Source organism: Lissotriton helveticus, chromosome 2_2 (assembly GCF_964261635.1).
Source record: "Lissotriton helveticus chromosome 2_2, aLisHel1.1, whole genome shotgun sequence".
NCBI lineage: Eukaryota > Metazoa > Chordata > Amphibia > Caudata > Salamandridae > Lissotriton > Lissotriton helveticus.
The window spans coordinates 482,569,617-482,593,095 of record NC_136060.1 but is presented as its reverse complement, the minus strand read 5'-3'; the positions used below and the strand labels follow the sequence as shown (position 1 = coordinate 482,593,095).

General features: G+C 47.5%; 1 protein-coding gene across 1 annotated transcript in view; it reads left to right on the top strand.

The window, feature by feature from the left end:
- Positions 1–20,955, top strand: part of LOC144821550 (E3 ubiquitin-protein ligase TRIM7-like) — a 249,905-nt gene extending 228,950 nt beyond the window's left edge. Inside the window, exon 7 of the transcript XR_013608380.1 lies at positions 20,698–20,955. The gene's annotated coding sequence lies outside the window, so the exon portion shown is untranslated. The remainder of the gene's footprint in view (positions 1–20,697) is intronic.
- Positions 20,956–23,479: the final 2,524 nt, after the last annotated feature.

Sequence of the window (23,479 nt, the reverse complement as noted above, 5' to 3'; positions counted from 1 at the left end):
GATAGGCGCCTTGACACCTTCGGGTTGAGTTTTGCGCAATACAAATTGCTTAATAAATAAATAAATAAATAGCAAGAGAATTTCTTCCATTTTGAAATGTCAGTACAATATCCAGGCATTGAAATCCTTGAGGTTTAGGACTAGTAGTGACCTCTGCCCTTCTTTCCGAACAGAAAGATGGGTCTCATGAACCCTTTGGTGTGTGGAGTTGTCAGGCATATTGCCCCTTTGTCTAGGAGAGTTTGAATATAAAAACTTGTGTTTGGAAAAAATACATTTGTTTTGGGGGGCCAGACTGAGTTGGAGATTCTTAAAATTCCACTTTGAAGCCCTGATTGGTCTCCAGTACACATGGGTCCATGGATATGTATTTACAGTTGTGGTGAATAGCGACGCTCTTCCTCCCAATATCACTTCTGAGAAGGGAATAACTCATACCAGTAGATCTTGTGTCCTTGATTGCATTCTATTGTCCGTGTCCGGATCTGTGGCAGAATCTGGGGTGGTCGACCTCTGGATTGAGAAGGATAGAATGTGGGATCTGGTTGGTCTCCATACCAACCACCTTTGCCGTAGGCATAGTAGCTTTGTTGAGAGCTTTGGTGGGTTCCACAGCCTAGCACACCCTCCGCGGCACACGGCCCTGACAAAAAAACCTCTCCAGAATACTCTTTTTAGCGACCTTTGGACCTTGTATATAGTCGAGTAGGTGGCACAAAATCTGGACAGTTCCTTAACAAAGGAGCCCCCGAATAATAGGCTGTTGGCCATTGGGCTGCTTACGAATTGGATAGATCATTGAGTTTAGGATCTATTCTCATCAGGATAGATCTCTGGCATGCCATAGACATGGTGCTGTTGGTGTTTCCTAACATGCAGATTGCTCACTGAGCCCAGCCAATCAGATCGTCAGTACTTACTGGGGAGTTGGACTCTTTGACTTAGTATGCTAAGTCTAAGATCTTAGTCAAGATTCCAGTCAGGTCAAGTAGTTTATCTTGGCACATCTCACATGAGCGACCCAGGCCCTTTTTTAGATACCTTGCACATTTTTTCATAAAAGTGACCATGATAGGAACTACCTCTGGCGTGTCTGCAACCTTACCCGCCAGGTCTGGGCGGGGGCACTCCATGTGGAGGCATGCATGTACCTCTTTATCAAATCTTCCCCATAAATGGGTATGAAGGTATTCCGCAATTCCTGGAGAGGGAACCCACCCTACTGGAGGCAGCCCACCTTCATGCGACAAACTGGCTGCTTTCTTCACTGAGAAATCAAGGCTTATCAACATTGAACTCACCTCCAAGAAGGCACTTCTGCCATCCTCCGGGTCTGTTCCACCCATTAACCTTTTAGAAAACCGCAAACATATCAGTCTGGTCCCCAAGAGCAATGCATCATGGGACACCTTTACCCCTTTCAGTGAAAAAGACATCAACAAGATTCTTCAGAATATCACCCCTTCTAACCATTTCAGCGACCCCCTGCCCCCGGCCATCTTCAAAGAAATCAAGAAAGTTCTCATCCCTACCTGGACAAGGATTCACTGTCACAAAGTATGGTCCCAGATTGTCTAAAAGCAGCTCAGGTATCACAGATACTAAATAAAATGAACGCAGATAATGCTGACCTCAATAACTTACGCCCTATCTCCAACATCCCCACCCTAGCCAAACTCCAAGAAAAATGCGTACAAACCCAACTTTGTGCTCACATTGAGAATTTCAAACTCCTGAACCAGCATCAATCTGGCTTTCAGAAGGGGCACAGCGCTGAATCGGCTCTCACTCACGTTATGGAAGACATTTTAAAAATGCTTGACCAAAAGGAATTCTGCCTCCTAATCCTCCTCGACTTTTCCTCCACATTCGACACGGTCAATCACGACAACTTCCTATCCATTCTAAAGAACAAGATGGGCTTTGGTAGGGCATTACAATGGTTCTCGTCCTTCTTCCACCATAGATCACAAAGAGTTAAGGCAAACCACTCTCTCTCCCAGACCTCCCCAGTTCTCATGGGTGTACCCCAAGGGTCCTCCCTATCTCCTATACTCTTCAAACTTTTTCTGGAACCATTAGCAAACTCACTAAATTTCATGAACATTCTCTTATATATGAATGCGGTCGATACACAACTCTATTTGAAAATCTACCCCCCAGATAACATCATCTCACTCAACTCTACCCTATCGTATACTCAAAATTGGTTAACTAAGAACCATCTCCTGCTCAACATCTCAAAAACTGAATTCCTTCTCATCTTTCCTCCGAACCACATCTCCAAACTAGACCTTTGGATGAATCACCTCACGGCTTTCAACTGCACCCCCCTCATTATAGGCTCAGCCAAATCTCTCAGAATCACCCTGGACAAGCACCTGAACATGACTATTCATATCAGCAACATGTAGAGGAACAAATCACTTGATGAGGACACTTAGAAATATCAAACCATTCCTTCCACAAACGGATTTCAAGCAGGTAGTTCAAACGCTCGTCTTACAGAGATCAGACTATGGCAGCGCTATGCTCTGTGGCCTTCCCAAATACACCATGGCTCCACTAAGGGCATCACTGAACGTAGCGGCCAGACTGGTTACTGGTACTAAACGAAATGTGCACATATCCCCTGTCCTAAAATCTCTTAAGTGGTTACCCTACGAAGCTCTAATCCAGTTCAAAATTGCCGCTCTGGCGCACCAAGCCCTACACTTCAAAACTCCCAGGTACCTAACGCAAGAACTTGAATTATCCTGCGGGGGAGACCCTCAAGAAGCACTAACACTTTCCTCTTAAAACTTCAAATCTTTAGGAAAAAGAGACCTTGCCTGAGAGCCTTCTCCGGTGCCGCCCCAAAGATATGGAACTCTCTGCCACTGGAAATACGCAAAATCTCCTCAGCGGTTGCTTTGAAACGGGAAGTCAAAAGATTCTTAATAAACAAATTCCTACCTTAATTGGGTTAAGGTCACCTGCACTAGGTCATTGATCATACAACCATTGGACCATCTTTGGATGATGCTCTTCTTAATCTCATAGTGTGCCCCCCGTTTAGTCCGCTATGTACCTGCTTACTGTATTACGCTACTTTGACCTATTCTTCTTGTAATTATATGATTATTCTTGCTTGTATTCCTACTTAAGGTCGATATTGTATGTATTACCTTCCTTCCATCCTCATCCTTCTTGTAAAGCACTCAAATATCCTTCGGGATCCTGTTCGCGCTATGTAAAACTTTATAAATAAATAAAAATAAATAAATTGACTCCCTGGGGTGAATTACTTCATTGGGCTCGAATTGGAGGACCCGAGGGGTATGGACTGAAGCCCATTTCCTCTTACTGGGTCTTGTCTTCTCACCCTCATCACTGTCTTCAGTGTTTGAAGAGCAGTCTAAGTCTAGGGCCTCTGCGTACTGTGAGCTGTGAGACTGAGAGAACTCTCAATGTGGGTTGGCGCTATAATAGTGTTCAGTGTCTCTCTTGTGCCTTAGCTTTTCAAAAGCATCTCCATGTACCTCTGGCTGTGATTTACTCTTGACTTTGCTCTTTTTTGATGGGCCCACCTCATTGTTGGCCAGATGAAGTTGGGGTTGCCAGCCTTGTTGGCATGCAAACTGACACAGCTGCCCGTGAAGGGACCTAGTGCCCGTACTAGGGCCTTATTAACTGATCGTTGTACAGCGCAGTCCAGTGCATCCACTAAATCCAGTTCTAGCTGGTCATCACCTTGTTATTAGTAGATGTCTTCCTGCACCATATAGGGATCCCATTGTACAATTCTCTCTGCATGCATACTCAATTTACTGGGAGTTAAGAGAGTAAGGGGGGGGTAGAAAACACTCTGCCAGGCCAAGGATTGTGCCTTAATTTAAATGTGAAGGGAGCTGCCTGCACCAAAAAACCCACTCTATTCAGAGCCTATGCAAATGTATAAAGCCCTGCACACACTTGTGAGAAAGGGCTTAGGGGGAGCATTCACCCCTGCCACCACATACAGAGACGGGTCACGTTGTATGTAGATAAAGCCAGCAAACGCGCTGATCAATATCCCTGAGTGTGGCATTCGATTTCTGCACATGCGTCTTCTGTGGTCCTTGTTCATAAGTAAAAGATGCTGCACACATCAGCAAGACGTGCGCTGTCCACTACCCGCTCCACTGAGGCAGAGGGTCAGACTGATTTGCATATAGCCATGTCTGAACTGGGGTGGCGGAGTGGGCTAAAGAAAGGTGATGGATTAAACCCAGATCTTTTGACTGGGTGTGAGTGTTTGATTGGTTCAGATGCTCCGTCCATCACCACCCCCTTTTGTACCGCTTTTGGCCACCATAAGTGTGGCAGGGTATGCTCAGAAGTGAGTCCCTTGCTCACTTTGCCACTGGATTCAAGCAAGCTGGGCTGAAGACGGCTGTAATGCCAGAAATCGGTCCTCGGAAGCTTGTTTCCCGTCCAGGGAAAGCATGGCTTGGCAGTTCGGGCTGGACTGTTCCCATGATGCACAGGGTCAGACTGATTTGCATATAGCCATGTCTGAACTGGGGTGGCAGAGTGGGCTAAAGAACGGTGATGGATTAAACCCAGATCTTTTGACTGGGTGTGAGTGTTTGATTGGTTCAGATGCTCCGTCCATCACCACCCCCTTTTGTACCGCTTTTGGCCACCATAAGTGTGGCAGGGTATGCTCAGACGTGAGTCCCTTGCTCACTTTGCCACTGGATTCAAGCAAGCCGGGCTGAAGACGGCTGTAATGCCAGAAACTGGTCCGCGGAAGCTTGTTTCCGGTCCAGGGAAGGCATGGCTTGGCTGTTCGGGCTGGACTGTTCCCTTGAGGCACAGGGTCAGACTGATTTGCATATAGCCATGTCTGAACTGGGGTGGCGGAGTGGGCTAAAGAACGGTGATGGATTAAACCCAGATCCTTTGACTGGGTGTGAGTGTTTGATTGGTTCAGATGCTCCGTCCATCACCACCCCCTTTTGTACTGCTTTTGGCCACCATAGGTGTGACAGGGTATGCTCAGATGTGAGTCCCTTGCTCACTTTGCCACTGGATTCAAGCAAGCCGGGCTGAAGACGGCTGTAATGCCAGAAACCGGTCCTCGGAAGCTTGTTTCCTGTCCAGGGAGGGCATGGCGTGGCAGTTCCGGCTGGACTGTTCCCATGAGGCACAGGGTCAGACTGATTTGCATATAGCCATGTCTGAACTGGGGTGGCGGAGTGGGCTAAAGAACGGTGATGGATTAAACCCAGATCATTTGACTGGGTGTGAGTGTTTGATTGGTTCAGATGCTCCGTCCATCACCATCCCCTTTTGTACCGCTTTTGGCCACCATAAGTGTGGCAGGGTATGCTCAGACGTGAGTCCCTTGCTCACATTGCCACTGGATTCAAGCAAGCCGGGCTGAAGACGGCTGTAATGCCAGAAACCGGTCCTCGGAAGCTTGTTTCCGGTCCAGGGAAGGCATGGCTTGGCAGTTCGGGCTACACTGTTCCCATGAGGCACAGGGTCAGACTGATTTGCATATAGCCATGTCTGAACTGGGGTGGTGGAGTGGGCTAAAGAACGGTGATGGATTAAACCCAGATCTTTTGACTGGGTGTGAGTGTTTGATTGGTTCAGATGCTCCGTCCATCACCACCCCCTTTTGTACCGCTTTTGGCCACCATAAGTGTGGCAGGGTATGCTCAAACGTGAGTCCCTTGCTCACTTTGCCACTGGATTCAAGCAAGCCGGGCTGAAGACGGCTGTAATGCCAGAAACCGGTCCTCCGAAGCTTGTTTCCAGTCCAGGGAAGGCATGGCTTGGCAGTTCGGGCTGGACTGTTCCCATGAGGCACAGGGTCAGACTGATTTGCATATAGCCATGTCTGAACTGGGGTGTCGGAGTGTGCTAAAGAACGGTGATGGATTAAACCCAGATCTTTTGACTGGGAGTGAGTGTTTGATTGGTTCAGATGCTCCGTCCATCACCACCCCCTTTTGTACCGCTTTTGGCCACCATAAGTGTGGCAGGGTATGCTCAGACGTGAATCCCTTGCTCACTTTGACACTGGATTCAAGCAAGCCGGGCTGGAGACGGCTGTAATGCCAGAAACCGGTCCTCGGAAGCTTGTTTCCGGTCCAGAGAAGGCATGGCTTGGCAGTTCGGGCTGGACTGTTCCCATGAGGCACAGGGTCAGACTGATTTGCATATAGCCATGTCTGAACTGGGGTGGCGGAGTGGGCTAAAGAACGGTGATGGATTAAACCCAGATCTTTTGACTGGGTGTGAGTGTTTGATTGGTTCAGATGCTCCGTCCATCACCACCCCCTTTTGTACCGCCACTGAGGCAGCAAGCAGCGTAGGAGTCCGACTGCCGTAAGTGTTCAAAAAATGAAGGCAGTGACCCAGCGCTGTAGCGCACGCAGTGGGTGATTGGTAACCTTACCACTCCTGCCCTCATAGAACTTCAACACGTAGAAAGCATGACATTCACTGCAAATAGAGGTATGGAATACCTATAATTACGGCATAACAAGCATATAGAAAAGAAACATTCTATGTGATAGAGATATGAGATATCTATAATCACGGCAGTACAAGCCTAAATAATTAAACTGCACTTACCTGACTGCGAAGCAGCAAAGAAAGAGGACACAAAATGGTGACGTCTACAGTTATATGGGTAGCTCATATATAATTGGAGCATGTGACATGGGAGGTACAGGGAAACATGGGTTATGTAGTTTGTGTTTTACTTTATTGTGAATGGCTGCTGAAATTAGTAGTAAAGAAATGAGAAGCATAATCAGAGCCTCCGGTCATGACATAGAATTTGTGGCATGTAAAAACAAAATGATATAGAAATAGAAGAGGGATGGCAACACTCCTTGCATGACAAAATGGCTTTGGGCCAAAATATTCTTTTAGGACAATAGATGGTACAGTGGGAGCTCTTAGTGGGTATGAGTGTTTTTCAACAAATGTTCAAATCCCAGCTGGGAAAATTTGATTTTTATATTCTTTTCCATTTTTTTCTATTTTACCCAAATGAAAGATGTCCCATGTAAATCACCCATATCAGTGTCAGTGAGATCTGTGGCCTTTTTAGTCAAGCCAGTGCATATCAGACATTTGTGACCTGCTGTGGCATGTAGAAGGGGGGCAAGGTTTGCTATGAAAGAAATCTCTTAATTTGTGGAATGAGACTTTGGGAATGGTTGTGTAAGAAAAATAAATGCATGGGCCAAGTGCCAGAGTGAGAGAAAGGAAGGGGTCTTTGTTTATAAATAACGAAAATCAAGTGTAGATTTGTTGCATGTAAAAGCAACATGACCTGAAAATGGAATAAGGAAAGCACCCTTTTTCCCTGACACAAAAGCTTTGGGCATAGCAAATGCATGTAGAATAGATGGTACAGTGGTGGCTAACAGGGGCTCTGAGTGCTTTTTGACAAGGGTCTAAACCCCAGCTAGGGAAATTCAATTTTTCTTTTTACAACCAGATTTTATTGAGTTTTTAAGACATCATTGACATACATAAACATTATTCATATCATATCCAGTATACTTTATGGAAGATTATTACTCTCTGGTGTATTGAATTTAACACCCCTATTAACATAAAAGTCTCCCCTTGAGTTGCGCTGCAGTGGTCATAATGTAATCCCTAAGTATTGTTGGGTTGTCATGAGCTAGTATTTTAGTTTCATTGTGATGTGGTGCCTATTGTCCCTGTTCCGGGTGCTCACCTCTCTCTCTTTCCCGTTCCGGCGTCGCCAGCTGACAGGAGCCCTTCCCACTATTAACCTGTCTATCTGCCGTCAGTTCACTCACAAGGCTTTCCCACGACCTAGCCCTATCAATTGTACCTATCCCTCCACTGGCCTCCCTGAGCAGTAGTCTACCTTCTGCTCCCGCCCACTTTTCATGTTCTTTTTCCGAAGAAGCAATCTGCCCCCGGTGCCTTCTAATTCCTGGCTATCTCTCTTTTGGCCAGAACATAGGCCAGGTCTTCAAACTTCCCATTCGCCTTGTTTTTGGCCGTATGTAGGAACCATCCCAGAGGAAGTGGTCCAGAGCTTGTGGGAGCTCTTTGACAATGAGATCACCCACCACTTGCCTTATCTCCTCCCAAAAGGATTGTAGTGTGGGGCAGCTCCATAACATATGAATTACATGTGCCTCCCTCTCTCCACATCTTGGGCATGCAGCTGTCTCCGTCCCAAAATATCTTCTAATGCGGGATGTGGTGAGGTACACTCTATGCAGCATCTAAAAAGTTATTCATTTAAATTGTGCGGGGTGCGCTCCAGAATCTTGTCACACACCACCTCTGGGATCTGCTTCCCCTGGTCTTCTTCCCACTGTAATCGCAAGAACTCTAACAACCTTTGCATGTCTTGCCTGATTACCTTGTAGAGGCAGGAGACTGTCTTGATCCTCCCCGCTGATAGCGTAAAATATCTACATCAGGCTACTGCTCGCGGCTCCATGCCTCCCACTCCCCAGTGTTTTCTAATTCTTCTGGTAAGGGCCCCATGCTTCAGGAACTGGCCTCCCTGTAAGTCATATGCTGCTTGTAATACTTAGAATGGGAGCAGTGTAGAATCTTGGTATATGTCCCCCCTTCACTTTCAGGCCTGCCCCTTTCCAGTCCTCCAAACCCGTCCAGTGCTCTCCCTGTGGCAGACAGCTTAGTCCTGTGATGAGTAGGTCCGGGGAGTAGGGAATCTTGGCGCCTACCCGACTCAGGTATCTAGCCCAGCAGCGCACCACCACCCCGGTTTCCATTGTGTTTTCTTATGCGTTCTGTCGCACCCGTAGCAGGATCATCGCTAGGGCTGTGGCATCCGGTACAGCCAGGTACCGTTCCCTCTCCGGAGTACGTTCCGCCAACAGCCATTGGATCAGCCAGCACAACTGGGCACCTATATAATATCAGTCAGGGACGGCTAGGCCTCCCTTCATCCTAGGATGCTTGATTCTGGTCCAGGGAAAACATGGCTTAGCAGTTTGGGCTGGACTGTTCCCATGAGGCACAGGGTCAAGACTGATTTGCACATGGCCATGTCTGAACTGGGGTGGTGTGGTGAGCAAAATAACGATAGATTAAACACAGATCTGTGACTGGGGCTCGTCAGAGGTGTTGTTGAATCGCTGATACCGCCCTCGCTACAGGAGTAGCTCGCCAGTCTTCCTGCACTTACAGGAACCCGTTGTGGAGAATAGACCATCCCCGTGGCCGCAGAGGAGGTGAGAGGCGCAGCCCCCGGGACTGCGAGGACCAGCATTCACCATCAACAGCTGGTTCCTCTTCCCGCCCGAGCCGCGCCCCCTCCCAGTGCCACGCCTCCCGCTGATCCGCTCTTTACCTCTCGCGGCCCCCGCTCCGCGGGAGCCGCTCGTCAGAGGTGTTGTTGAATTGCTGATACCGCCCTCGCTACAGGAGTAGCTCGCCAGTCTTCCTGCACTTACAGGAACCTGTTGTGGAGAATAGACCATCCCCGTGGCCGCAGAGGAGGTGAGAGGCGCGGCCCCCGGGACTGCGAGGACCAGCATTCACCATCAACAGCTGGTTCCTCTTCCCGCCCGAGCCGCGCCCCCTCCCAGTGCCACGCCTCGACTCTTCTTCTGTGTATTTAAGCAGTACCGATAACGCGCATCGCGGGACGCGCACGCGGGTCGTAGCCCGGGGCGAAGCCCGGGCAAAGGGCGGGCCCTCTACGGCCCTCCAAGGCCAGACAAGGCTCGGCTTGGCCAATCCCTTAACGCTTCCCACTTAGGACCTGGGATCAGATTTACAATACTGTCTGTTAAACCATCTTTTTGAAATGTCTACACCTGTTGAGGAGGACCTTCCATCCAGGGTAGGTGTTTCTTTCTTGGGTCCCCTGGATAAATACTTTACAAGAGCGATAGCTGAAGTTGACAGAGATCTGGCCCTGGCAGAGCGAAGAGCCGCTCGTCGGCTCTCCATCGAGCAACTTAAAAATACTGTAATAGACTCTTCTCCCAAAGTTATTCTTGACCCACAATTGCATAACGCTTCCCGGGAAAACTCTGACGCTGATCTGTTCAACATGGAAAATATCCCTTTAATTTTTCAGGTCAGCTCGTCCCCTAAAAACGATAAATCTACTGCCAATCAACTTGAACTATCTATCGCCAGCACCAATCAAACTATTGACCTTATTGATCTTGTTACCCCTAAAACTCCCAAAGCCCCTGAGCCGGTAAGTTCAAGCATCTTAGAGGCACAAATGCCCTTGGATGTCGAACAGCTAAAACCAACTCAAATAGCTTCTTCGCAACATAAGGGCCCAAAGATATCGACTGTAAAACATCTCCCAAAACAAAAACAGCAACAGAAACTGAAACAGCAACTTATTCGCTCGCCCCCGAAAAAACGTAGGAGAAGAGGACTGGGAAATATAGACACCCTGGCCCGTAAACAAATGCCTTTCAAAGACTTACTCAGGAAAGAACCACCTCAAATAGTTCAAGGGGTCCCTAATGCTCCTGAAAAATCACTCCCCTCTTGTGCACCTCCTCCCGTAAAAGATTTTGTAGATGCGATGGAGCACTTACTGAAAGCTTTACTACTCCCAATAGCTGAGAGAGTAAAGAGATTAGGCGATCAACTGGATACTCTCATTAAATGCCCAAATCAAAAAATTACAATTAGTAAGGTCTCAGTGAACTCATTAGACACAAGGGAGGCAGAGAAACATCTAAAGAGGTCAAAAGCACACCAGCAGTAAAAATTCTTACTACACAACCCTCTTTATCTAAATCGAAGCTAGCTAATAAAGTCCCTGTCGCCACAAAAAAAATTGCCTTCAAATCCCCAGGCTTACTCTACTCAAATAAATTCCCTTATGGAATCTGCCGACATAGGGACTAAAAATCCCGTATGGGATAAGAATAAGGCCGATTACAAGTTAAAAGGACCTACACGTGAAAGAAATGTGGATTTATCCCCGGCTGCTTCACACAATGTCATTGTCTTAACGGGGGTTTTGCCCTTACCATTGGGAACGCATGAACACCACACTAGTTTAAAGAATAAAGCCATTTATTGGTTAAAAAACAACAGGCCATTGCCACCCCATATAAATGGCGATATTATTATGGTTCGAAGAACTAATTGGGTTGGTATACGTCCCAAAGACATAGAGGGAGACGTGGTAATTATTACTTTTAAGGACCCTAGAGTCATCGCACACATAAGGGACTGGTTTTCAGACTTAAATAGAGGCCCGATTACACCTAAAGAGGTATCATATTTTTATCCTGAGGCACTAATGCCCAGAAGGCCGAATTGCCCAAAACCGCATTATGACAATTTTTCCACCCAATGGCACCGAAGATTTCCTTATAACCCTTATCCTCACAGGCATGGAAGGATGGAAAATATACTCCCTCCACCTCCTAGACACGATTTTGTTGGTTATGGTCAATATCTTCCACCGAAAACCCCCCTTTGGAACCTTCCTCGCTATAACTACTATGAATCGCTTGGTGGTTTGGACGAAAATGAATGACTCTCCCCACCTGATATCGACAAACTAGTGACGGGGAAGGTCCCTTGCATATCTTCCAACGTACCATATATAAATGGTTTTTTGGGATGTAGTAAGCGAGGAGAAAAGGGGACTGTAAGTGATGCTACCATTACTGTTCCAATAAACATGCTTCCCCTTGTTCAACAGCCAAATATCACAATTAATTCCTCTATCCATCTGGAAAATCGGAAACAATTTTCAAAAATACAGATTCTTAGCTGGAATGTGGCTGGCATTTCCTCAAAAATTGTTCAGCCAGGATGGCTGGATGTGGTAACCTCCTGTTCAGTCCTGTGTTTTCAGGAAACTTGGGTGCAGGCCCCGATACATTTATTGGGCTATCAGACATTCCATTCACCAGCGACAGAGAGTAAGCAAGGTAGACCTAGGGGGGGTCTGAGTATACATGTTAGTGTTGGTTTAGGTCTGAGGATTCGGAAACATCTCCTCAGGGATTCCTACCAAATAATCCTCATCGAAATGGCCCATTCCTTGAGTCTATTAATAATCAATTTTTATGACAATATGCCTTTGGAGGGTTTGGAGAAAGTATTATATGACCTGAATAATGTTGTTGTTTCGATTAAAGAATGGTGCGGGGGTGAGTGTGCGATGGCGTTTATGGGCGATTTTAACTGCCATATTTTCCAAAAAACTCCAAGAGGCTCATGTGTCTTTTCCCCGATACAGGAAAATGAAGTTGATGATGATACTTCAAATCACTTCCTACATACAAAAACAGGAGAGATATTAAACAATTTTATGGCGTCTTTTAATTTAGCTTTTGCAAACGACATATGCTCCCCGCCGAGACCTTTTAAACCTTCCTTTCATGGAAGAGGAGCAAATTCCATTATTGACTTTGTCCTCTTTTCAAAGATGTATGCTTCCCTTATATCCTCCTGGGACACCCTTGACCATTTATATGGTGACCACTATCCCTTGACTCTATCTATTGTGTTACCACTTCCCACACATCGCCATAAAAATCCACCAATAACTTACGAACAACCTATTAAAATAGGATCATTAAATGGCTATACCCTAAAATGGGAAAAAATCAATCCAGCTAGTCTTCTTAGAAATCTTTTAAAGCTGAGGTGGGAGGAAGTACACACTTGTTTGTCTTTGACTGAACAGCCTCAAACAATCGTTGAAGCCTTTCTGAAAATACAGGATAGTTTAAAAAAGCTACTTACCCGCCAGTTCAAACCAGGTCCTATTATCCCCAAAGGGTGGTTCGACAAAGACTGCACCAGAGCACAAAAACTTCTGAAGAAAGCTTTACATTCGAGCCCAAAGTTACCTATGGAGATACGTGAGGCTAGACTTCGATATCGCCTAGCCATAAAAAACAGGAAAAGATCTTTGAAGGCGGAAGCTTGGCAGACCTTGTTGAAAACTTGTGGAAACCGTGACTCCTCGGCATTTTGGAAATTCGTAAATACCCCATTGCCATGGGTAAAAATGCCTGAGAGGAGTTTGGATCTTGCTATTGATGGCGATACATGGGCTGCCTACTTTCAAAAATTATATAGTAGACCTATTTCTTCTAATATCTTTCCATCGGATTCCACTCCTCCCTCAACTTCAACCACAATGGTTTTGAGAAAAGGTACTCCTAATATTGTTTTTTCGTGTGAGGAGGTTATGTTTGCTATAAGGGAGAGCCCTGCTGGGAAGGCACCTGGGCCAGATGCCATCCCAGCGGATGTCTTCAAAGCGGAATTAGACATTTGGGGGCCAGTTTTAACCTCTGCCTTGAACTCAGCAAATGTGTACGGCCAAATACCAACTTGGGCAGAGGCCATTGTGGTACCCATATATAAAAAAGGAGATAGGCATTTACCATCTTGTTATCGGCCTATCTCCTTGCTTGACTCTCTAATGAAGGTTGCGGGACGTATAATTCTGAAACGTTTACATAATTGGACTGAGGAGGCTGATGTTCTTTCAAGACTACAATATGGTTTCCGAACCGGAAGGGGCACAGTTGAACAGAGCCTCAATTTGCATCTTCTTATGTCAAAATATGTGGAGGTAAAAAAGGGCAATCTCTATGTAACATATGTAGATCTAACCTCCGCTTTTGATTGTGTGGTACATGAAAAGTTATGGGAAGTTCTGGAGCATCTGGGGATAAATCCATCTATCCTCGATTTTATCAAAAATTTATACAGAGATGCGGGGGCTAGGGTGCGGTTCGGACCAAGGGGGGAGTGTTCTCCAAGGTTTACTATCACCAGAGGGGTGAGGCAGGGGTGCATTTTAGCCCCCCTGCTCTTTTCCCTCTATATAAATGCCTTCGGGGATCACTTGAAAAACATCGAATGTGACTACCCGAAAGTGGGAGGCCATGCCGTCCCGATCTTGTTGTACGCCGATGATGCGGCTATTTTTTCACAAACAAGATTGGGGCTACAAAGAGCAGTCACCGCCTTTTCAAACTTTATGCAGGAAAGGGGTCTGAAAGTGAATATTGGTAAGACATTTTCCATGGTATGCAGCAAGGGAATAAAGAAAATCCCATGTCCCATATTCATTGAAGGTGAAAGAATAGATACAGTTGATCATTTCCCGTATCTGGGCATCTGCGTCCACAGAAAGGTGACATGGCAATCTGCCATTAAAGCTAGGAAACTTGCCTTTGTTAGAGCAATTGGGGCGCTTCGAGATTTTTCCTGTAAAATAGGGGGGAGACCAGTAAAACAGCTTATCATTATTTATAAAGCCAATTGTGTCTCAACGGCAATATATGGTGCTGGTCTTTGGGGGATCGAAAACATATTATCCATCCAAATAGTGGAAAATCACTTCTTAAGGTATTTACTAGCGATACCTAAATCAACCTCGGTTTACATGACCCACATAGAGTTAGGCTTACCTTACATCTCTGATGTAATTAAAGTTGAGCCACTTCTCTTGTGGCATAAAATCTGGACCACAGTGGAGGCTGCATTAAATCGAGAAGTAATTTTGGACATTCTTAAGCTGGAAGGCGTAAAACACACGAAATGGCTGGCATACGTAAAAAGTGTGTTTTGCGAAATTGGTCGACCAGAGTTTTATACCGACCCTATGTCCTTGGAGCACATCCCTAGGAAAACCTTGAGAAAGATCTTAAAGGACCACCTGGAGGCCAAGAGGTGGGCAATCCAAAAACAAAATAAAATATGTTTGGACTATCAAAGGATTACCTTGAATAAGGGTCTCCAACTGTACCTTTCCACTGATTTTTCTTATTTTACTAGAATGCTTTTGACCAGATTCAGACTGGGCTCCTTTTTTCGTCTAGTAACATTTCCTTCTTCTAATGATTGGTCTCGAAATCTGTGCCCTTGCCCTTGTGATGACTGTTCTCCCCAATCGAACATCCATTCCATATTATTCTGTACATACTATGTAGTCCCCAGGAAATCTTTATTGAAACCTCTTCTGAAGAAATGGGGTTTGAGGTCCTGTAGAGATGCCCTTGTTCGTTTGCAACAGTTGGAGGACAAGGATGTTATATGCATTATGGAACAGTTTTTGAAATTGCTGCTTACATTTAGGAAATCGCTACGATAATTTATGTACGTTTGTAGCTGTTTTTTACCTTTTTTACATAGTTTACATGAAAGAGGTTTTTATTCCTGGTTTTTTATGATGATCGTGTTTTTATTTATCCAACAGCAGAGTTATTTCTTAACAAATGTAATGATTGCTTTTATGATATCCTTTGTGAATATCGAATAAAGCTTATTTTGATTTTTGATTTTTTTTGACTGGGGGTGAATGTTTTGCCATTGTGCAACATTCCGTCCATCAATTTGTTGTTTTTGCATCTGTGGAGCGCTATAAGGAGGTCAACGGTACTCTTCTGCGTTCCCATCCCCATATAAATGACGTGATCAGTGAGTCAAGATCTTTGAATATTGCTCTTGGGATCCACACCGGGAGATCCCCGAAGTAATACAATAGTCACGGGAGTGCTACCATCTTTAATATTGCTACCCGTCCAGTTAGAGATAACGGCAGCTTTCCCCAGAATTCCATCGCAGACTTCACTGATCTTATCGCTCTATCCATGTTACCCTCTAGTAACTCTGCTGAGCTGCGATATATTTTGACTCCAAGGTACCTCAGGCAGCTGGGCTCCCATTTCAATTTCTCTAGTTCAGTGAGAAGTGGCAAAAGGGCATTGGGCATCATAGGATATAAGCTGGATTTCCACCAGTTAACTTTAAGGCCAGATATGGTACCGAACCTGGCTAGCATGCCCAGCGCCCCTCTCAATCCACCTGCTGTGTCACTGAGAAACAGCAAGAGGTTGTCTGCATACAGGGCTATGAAATGTTGTACCGCTCCTGTCCCCAGGCCGTTATAGTCCTGCCCACTCCTTGCCCTGCACTCCATGGGCATCCCTGCCTCATACCCCTCTCCACCCCCTGTCTGGATAAGAAGGTCCTCCCTGTGCGCACCTGGGCCATGGGGGATGTGTACAATAGTCCCACCCATGCCAGAAAGCATCCTCCCAGTCCCATATTGGTGAGTACTTCGCAGAGGTGGGGCCACTCAAGGCTATCAAAGGCCTTCTCTATGTCTCCCGTGAGCACCGCCGCTTCCTGCCTGTCGTTCTCGTTGGAGCCCATGACAGCTAGGAGTAGTCTGATATTTATGGCCGTATTCCACCCCGGGATAAACCCTGCCTGGTCTACGTGGACCAATTTGGGTATGTGGAGGAGAAGGAGCATCGCCAAGACCTTGCTTTGGATTTTGTAATCCATGTTTAGCATGGATAAAGGTCTAGAGGCTGTATAGTTGTGTAGCTCTTTCCCTGGCTTAGGCAACGGAATTATGAGGGCCTCCCTAGTGCTCTCCGGCAGTATGCCTGCTTCCCGAGCCTCTTGGGACACTGTGACCAGTTTTGGGGCCAGCTCCTCCACATAGGTTGCATTGAATTCCGCCGGTAGACCGTCCGTGCCCAGGGTCTTATTCCTTACCATGCCCTTGATGGTGGCTCGTACCTCCTGCTGTGTAATGTCCGCTCCTAGCTCTTCTGCCTCCTCGGGGTTCAGCCTCATCTTCTGCAGGCCTGCGAGGTATTCCCTTGCTTACGTATGTTCACCTTCTTGCGACCTTCTGCATAGCTTTACATAGGGCAAGAGTCGCGAATAGATTATATGTTGGTGGAATCCAGGGACTGGGCGAAAGTTAAGGACTTTCAGGTACTTACCAGAACGGACAGCGACCACAATGCGCTGGCGCTCAGGTTTGAAGTGCAGGGTGTGGTACCCGGGGAACAGGAGTGTACTGCGAGCTTAGCCCCAGATCTAATAGCAGCCAGTAACAGGCGGCGAATTATTTGCCTAAAATAGCGGGGAATTATGATGACATCCAGAGACTATACACCATACTGCTTCCAAGTTTAGAACAAGTGGAAAAACTACTACCCGGGTTACCGTCCCCGGATGGACATAGAGTACTGGCAGGTATCCACCAGGAGCTGGTCATGAACTTAGCTGAAGTCCTGAACTCCGTAGCGAAAACTAGGAATCCAAGGGGGATGCGCGGTTCATGGTTTAACGCTGAGTGTAGGAGAGCTAAGGCAGATCTCTTAAAGTCCCTCAAAGAGCGGGAAAGTCCTACTAAGATCAGGATTAGGCGAGTAATATATAAAAATCTTATTCATAACGCCAAAATTGAATGGGACTTTGAAAACTGGTCAGATATGATGAGCGCTCTACAATGGAGGGACGCCCGCAAATTCTGGCAGATCGTCCAACATGGGTCAGCTGAACCTACCAAAGCGGTCGAGGCTAATATTGCATCGTCCGTTTGGGAAGAACATTTCGCCTCTCTGTATAGAGCGGCCGATGTGGACCATATGGAAACCATGGAAGTTCCAGAGGGTACAGATCCTGCCCTGGATGCAGCCCCTATGGGTATGTTTACATTGGGAGAGGTCAGTGCAGCAATCCTGGGTCTGTCAGCTGAAAAGGCCCCGGGGCTGGACAAACTTCCCGGGGACCTGTTCAAGCATGAGGTTGACATCTGGGCACCGTATCTCCAGGTGTTCTTTAACGCCATCCTTGAGGGTATGTCGCCCCCCGCCACATGGCTGGGGGCAGAGATAGTCCCAATATTTAAGAAAGGGTGCCCATTGCTTCCAGCTAATTACAGGCCAATTAGTCTCCTGGATGTAACACAGAAACTGTTTTCCCGTCTGGTCCTTGACCGTTTACTAGAATGGGTGGAAGATAATGAAATACTGAGCCCGTTCCAAGCCGGGTTTAGATCCGGGGTCTCTACAATTGACCAGGTCTTTCGTTTGGCACTCATTTTCTGGAAAACGGTACAGTTGGAGGGTGGCAGCCTCTACACTGTATTCGTGGACCTGAGAGCTGCCTTCGATCTTGTCCCGCGTAGCAACTTGTGGAGGGTCTTAGGCAAAATGGGGGTCCCGCCAAGTCTCTTGAAGGTGATAACTCGTCTTCACACTGACAATTACGCCCGGGTCAGGTGTGGCAGGATTGGGGGCCTTTCTGGTAAATTCCCCGTTGGCAGGGGGGTAAGACAGGGTTGTGTGCTTGCACCGACCCTGTTTTGCCTCTATGTCAACAGGGTTATTGATCACCTCAACAGGGTCGCAGACAGTGATGCCCCAAGGCTCGCTGGCAGCAGGGTGTCGGCGATTATGTTCGCAGACGACACCCTGCTGCTTTCCAAATCCCCAATGGGGATTCAACGTGTCCTTAACGGGTTTGTGGATTTTTGCAGTGAGCATGGGCTGGAAATTAACACCGGAAAGACCAAGTATATGGTCTTTAATCCAACTCCCAAATCCCGTTTTGTTCCGTCCATTGGCCCGGACAAACTTGAAAGGGTTCGTACCTTCGAATATTTGGGGGTCACCCTGAATGAAACCTTAGCCTGGGGCCACCAACATGAAAAAGCGCACCTCAAATTAGCCCAGTTTGTAGGTGGGATTTCAAAGATGATTGAGAAGAACAAGTCATCGATGAGACCTGTTGGCCCATCCTTAGAGATTTATAAGATCGAGGCAAAAGGTGCGGCAATGTACGGTAGCGAATTGTGGGGACATCTACCCTGTAATGATCTGTTAAAGGTGGAGAACAAGTTGATCAGGAAGCTTTTGTTACTCCTCCTCAGCACACCGTTGACCCCATTGAGGCTAGACATAGGCTTGAGACCAATTGATGAAGAATTATCTCTGAGACCATTGATGTTCTGGCGCAGGATTTGGGCAACGCCAGAATTAGCCAGTTATAGGGAGGCCTTGCAAGAGATTCTTTCCCTGCCCAAAGCAGGCAAAATTCCCTGGCTCAAGTTTGTTAAATTGGGGTTGGAGAGCATTGGTTTACATACTGTATGGTCTAACCCTTTGGTCACCTGTCCAGTGCTGCCCAAGAAGCGATTGGCAAAAATCTACTATGATCATAAACTAGCGACACTAGTGCAAAATAAAAATATGGGGTCCTGCACTGAGTCTTTTCTGCTCTTTAAAGACTGTTACTGTTTCGAACCAGTCCTAGATATTATCTACCCACCCTCTATAAGGAAGCTTTATGTGCAGTGGAGGCACGGGTCACTACCGATTCGTGCCCTCACAAGCAAGTGGGGTAAGCCCACTGAGAGTAGCTGTCCTGGGTGTGGAGTAGACAGAGAGACAGATATGCACATCCTCTTTTCCTGCCCAGCGTACAGTGGTGTTAGAAAGAAATGGATAGTACCACTGTGTAAAAATGTAGGCTTCACTGAGTGCCTGGTGGCTTACAGGGTACTTAAATCTGACCTTGCTGAAAACATCGTGTTTGCTGTGGCAAAATACTTGGGCACTGTCTGGCATAGGAGGCGCTATTGTCTGAATGCAGCCCTTCGAAACTAGGAAGATTGTGGTCAACTTGAGCATCTGATTGAAATAGTTTTAAATCTTTTAACTGTGGGAGTTTAAATATTGCAATACTATTTTTTAATATTGCATGATTGTACTGTTTTTGTATCTTTTATGATGAACAATCATCGAAATAAAGATTATGAAATGAAATGAAATGAACATAGTAGTAGGCGAAGACCTCATTAATCTTCGCTTGCATATAGTGCCTGATCCCTTCCTCATCCTCTATTTCCACCAGAGGCAGGCTCCTGCTAACCGAGTTTGGCAACCACAACAGGAGTGATCCGATTTGTCCAGCTCTGCATGGGTGCTCTCTGGATAGTTCTTATAGTCGAAGCATCTAAGTCTCTCTGTCTTGCCACCTTCTCCTTGGCTTCTAAAACTGCATGCTGAAGGCCAGGGTGTTCTGGTCTTCTACATTCCAGTCCCCTAAGGGTTGTCTCTGCTCCCTCTACTTCTCCCAGGATGACGTGCCTAACTCCGGTGGTACGTGTTATACATTGGCCCCCCAGGACCACTTTAAAAGCGCCCCACTCTGCATTCGGCGAAGAGCCCATCCCTGCATTGGCCTCAAAGTAGTGCGCTATCTCCCCCTAATCTCTTCTCAGAAGACCTGGTCTTCCAGGGTGTTCAGACGGAGCCTCCATATGGGGATCGTTGATACAGGCTGCCTCCATCTCAGGGACAAGACCAATGGGTTGTCGTCTGATATTGTGAACGCAAGATATTCCGCAGCAACAACATGGCGTTGGATTTCTGCTGCACATAAGAAAGTGTTGTGTCGCGCATGTGCCTCATGCACCGCAGAGAAATAAGAGTAGTCTCTATCTTGGGGGTGTAAGGTCCTCGAGGCATCTATCCATCCCCAACTCTGTCTCCAGGTGGTGAACGCATGCGAGATGCGCGCTGCTTGGGAATTTTCACAGTGGAGGGTGAGATCTATCTAGGAGTGTGTTGTCCACACTATTTAAGTCGCCTCCTACTAGGGTATTGCCCATCAGATATTGCATCAGGCAGTGATTCAGTCTTGTGAAGAAGGCTGGTTCTTCCGCATTGGGGCGTATATGCTAATTATACTTATTTCTCGGTCCTCTAATCGCCCTTCTATGGCTACAAAGCGGCTCTGGGTCTATCAGCGAGTCCGTCAATTGGAATGGGACCCTTGCTTGGATCCATATCACTGTAGGTAATATAAAACAACTGGATCCTCCACCGCCTCTGTAAGGCTTGCCCCTCTTTCTATGTTAAGTGTGTCTTGTTACACCGCACTACCATTACAACACGGGCTTTACAACGCAATTCGTTACCACGACTTGCGCTGTAGGGTGCTGGACTTAGGAATAGTAACATTTACTATTCCAACACCAGTCTACGTACAGTATGGAAGGTGTTGGAATAGTAAATCTACTATTCCTTAGCCTAGAGTGCCCTCCAGCGCAAGTCGTGGTAATGACTTGCGTTGTATTGCCCGCGTTGTAATGGTAGTGGGGGTCGTAACAACCGTGTCGTAATGGATGTTCCCCTCTTGTAATAGGGCTATCTGGGCTCCCCGCCTTCAAATGTATAAGAGGACTTTATGGCGTTTCGTCATTGTGTGCATGCCTCTAACATTCCAAGTCATGCATTTGTACTTTTGCGCATCAGCCATTGGATGATGTTACGATTCTTGGACAGCCTATGCACCATTATCTGCCTCCTCTCTCCACTCGATCCCATATAGCACTTTGTGTGCTGCAACTCAAGGTGTCCAGCCCATATTAAGTTTAAACATTTTCCCCAAATCCCACTCCCCAGGATAAGCAGGAAAACACCCCCATCCAAACTAAGGTTTTAAGTCTGCAAGTGACCGCTTGCAGTTCTATCAGTCAATTGCAAAGGGTGAAGGCTGCTTGTCCGCCGTTCTCCCAGTCTGTGCAGCCGCCCTTCAGTTCAGTGGTCCCACAGGATCCCCCACAGTGCTCCCCCTCCATCAACCCCAGTACCTCATTGTTGGGTCAGGTGCGTCCAGTGTTATTCCAGACCTGCTCGTAGTGGGTCTCAGCCCTCTTCATCTAGGTGATATCGTCCGCCGTCTGCGGAATTACGTCTGAGTGAGAGTGCCACACTCTGTGCCTCTGAGTCACTGGACCCTTGCTCGGAGCCAGAATATGCTGCAGTCTCACTGCTCCTAGGGGGTGCTGGGCTTCTCCCTGTACCACTGATCAATGCCACTATGTGGATCACGTTTCGGGACGCAAGCTGTGCCTCTTCTTGCGTGGGGGCTAGAGTCTTTCTCAAGGCTCGCCGGCCTCTGGTGCTGTTCTCTCCCAGTTTTTACCGGGAGGTACAAAGACAGAGAGGCTCCGGCCTCTCTGTCTTTGTACCTCCCGGTAAAAATCTGGGAAGTGGTCCCTGTCCCTGTAATGGAGGACCTGCGCTATAACCACCCGCGGTGGCGCTCCTGGTACAGGTGGTTTCGCAGGGACTCCATGCACCCTCTCCAGGGCGAAGAAGCTCGATAGGCCGTCTGGCGCTACTCCCTCTCGCACCATCTTTCCGGGTAGTCTATCATGTTGCGGCCTTCTATTTTTTCCGGTAGACCTATGTTTCTAAGGTTGCTTCCTCGCAAAGTATTTTCTGAGTCTTCGGCTCGGAATTCCAATGTGCAAGCGCCGTTAATCGTTGCTTCATTATGACTATCTCCGGCAGAGTCTCGGATAATTGGCCATCGTTTGTCCTAACCACGGTCTGCCAACGTTTTGTGATCTTCTCTGAGCAGGTCCAAATCTAGACCCAGCAAGTCGATTTTGGTTGCCAGGCGCTCGCTAGAGGAGGTGATGGCCTATAGAATGTCATGCAGCGAAGGTACTCCAGAGTTCTCTGCCCTTGGTTGGCTCTTCCCCCTCTCCTCCATCGATTTTTCGGTTGGGGCCTCTTATCTGTCCTTTTTTTGGGGAATCTTCCCCATCGTGTCCTCTTGATCTGCGGTGCTTCTTGTGCAGCGTGTGCTCATAGGACGCTCCAGGTAGTCCGCGTTGCACGTAGGTTCTCTTCTTCTGGTGAGCGCTCTACGTTCTGTTATGTAGTCTGACTCGCACTTAGGCTAGTCGCATCTGTTTATGCCTAATGTTCCTGCGACTCTTCACCAGGCCTTTCCAGTGCACGTTCTCAGTGTGGGCCTGAGTCCACTCTCCTCAATGTCTGCCAAGGGTCTCCGGATTATGCCATGTTCTGGCCTTATGCACCATTATGCACTGTTCAGGTTATTGCTTGCACCACCTCAAGCTCTCAGGCCGCACTCTAGTTAGCTTGCCCGCTTCACCCTTCTTCCCCACCTGGGGGGCTCTGCGTTCTACCGGCGTGAGCACTGAGGTCGCGTGCCTTGGGGAGTTCTCTCCCTTGTTTTGTATATTTAGTCCCTGGCATAGGTGAGCCCTAGGCCCGCTCACCAACCCCGTCAACGCCGCTAGGCCCAATCCGCTATGGTAAGCCTCCTTGTTCGTGTGGCTGATCGTCTGCCCTTCTCCCCATGTCTCAATGCCTGAGTTGCTGCTTGCCGCTTACTTGGGGAGTCCTTCCTCTTCTCTGGACTCTCATTGCCAGTTGCCTCTGCTGGGGCTCTGGGTGCGCTTCTAGGGGCGCTTCTAGTAGCCCCACAGGGGCTCACTCCCATAAAGTCTTCGGGCCCCCCAGTCTCCAGGATGCTCAGGCCCCTCTGAAGCGTGGTCCTGATCCTTTGTCTCTGCCACTCTCACCTGGCTTCTCTGGGCCTCCCTCTCCTTCGAGCGCCCACCAAAGTTTTGAGGGCCGCTCTCGCTCTGTCGCACTGAAGGAGAGGGGAGGTCTCCTCTGCCTCTGTCCCGGCTGATAGCCGCTGCCCCTGCTGCTCGCATCCATACCGCTGCAGTCCGCTCACCTCCTGGGGACCAGCTCCACGTTCCCCAGGATTTGCCATGCTCGCTTTCCCCAGTTATTATCAAGCTCTGTGCTCAGGCCTACCACATGGGATCCCTAGCAGTTCTGCGTCCACCACCACTCAGCACCTCTGGTGC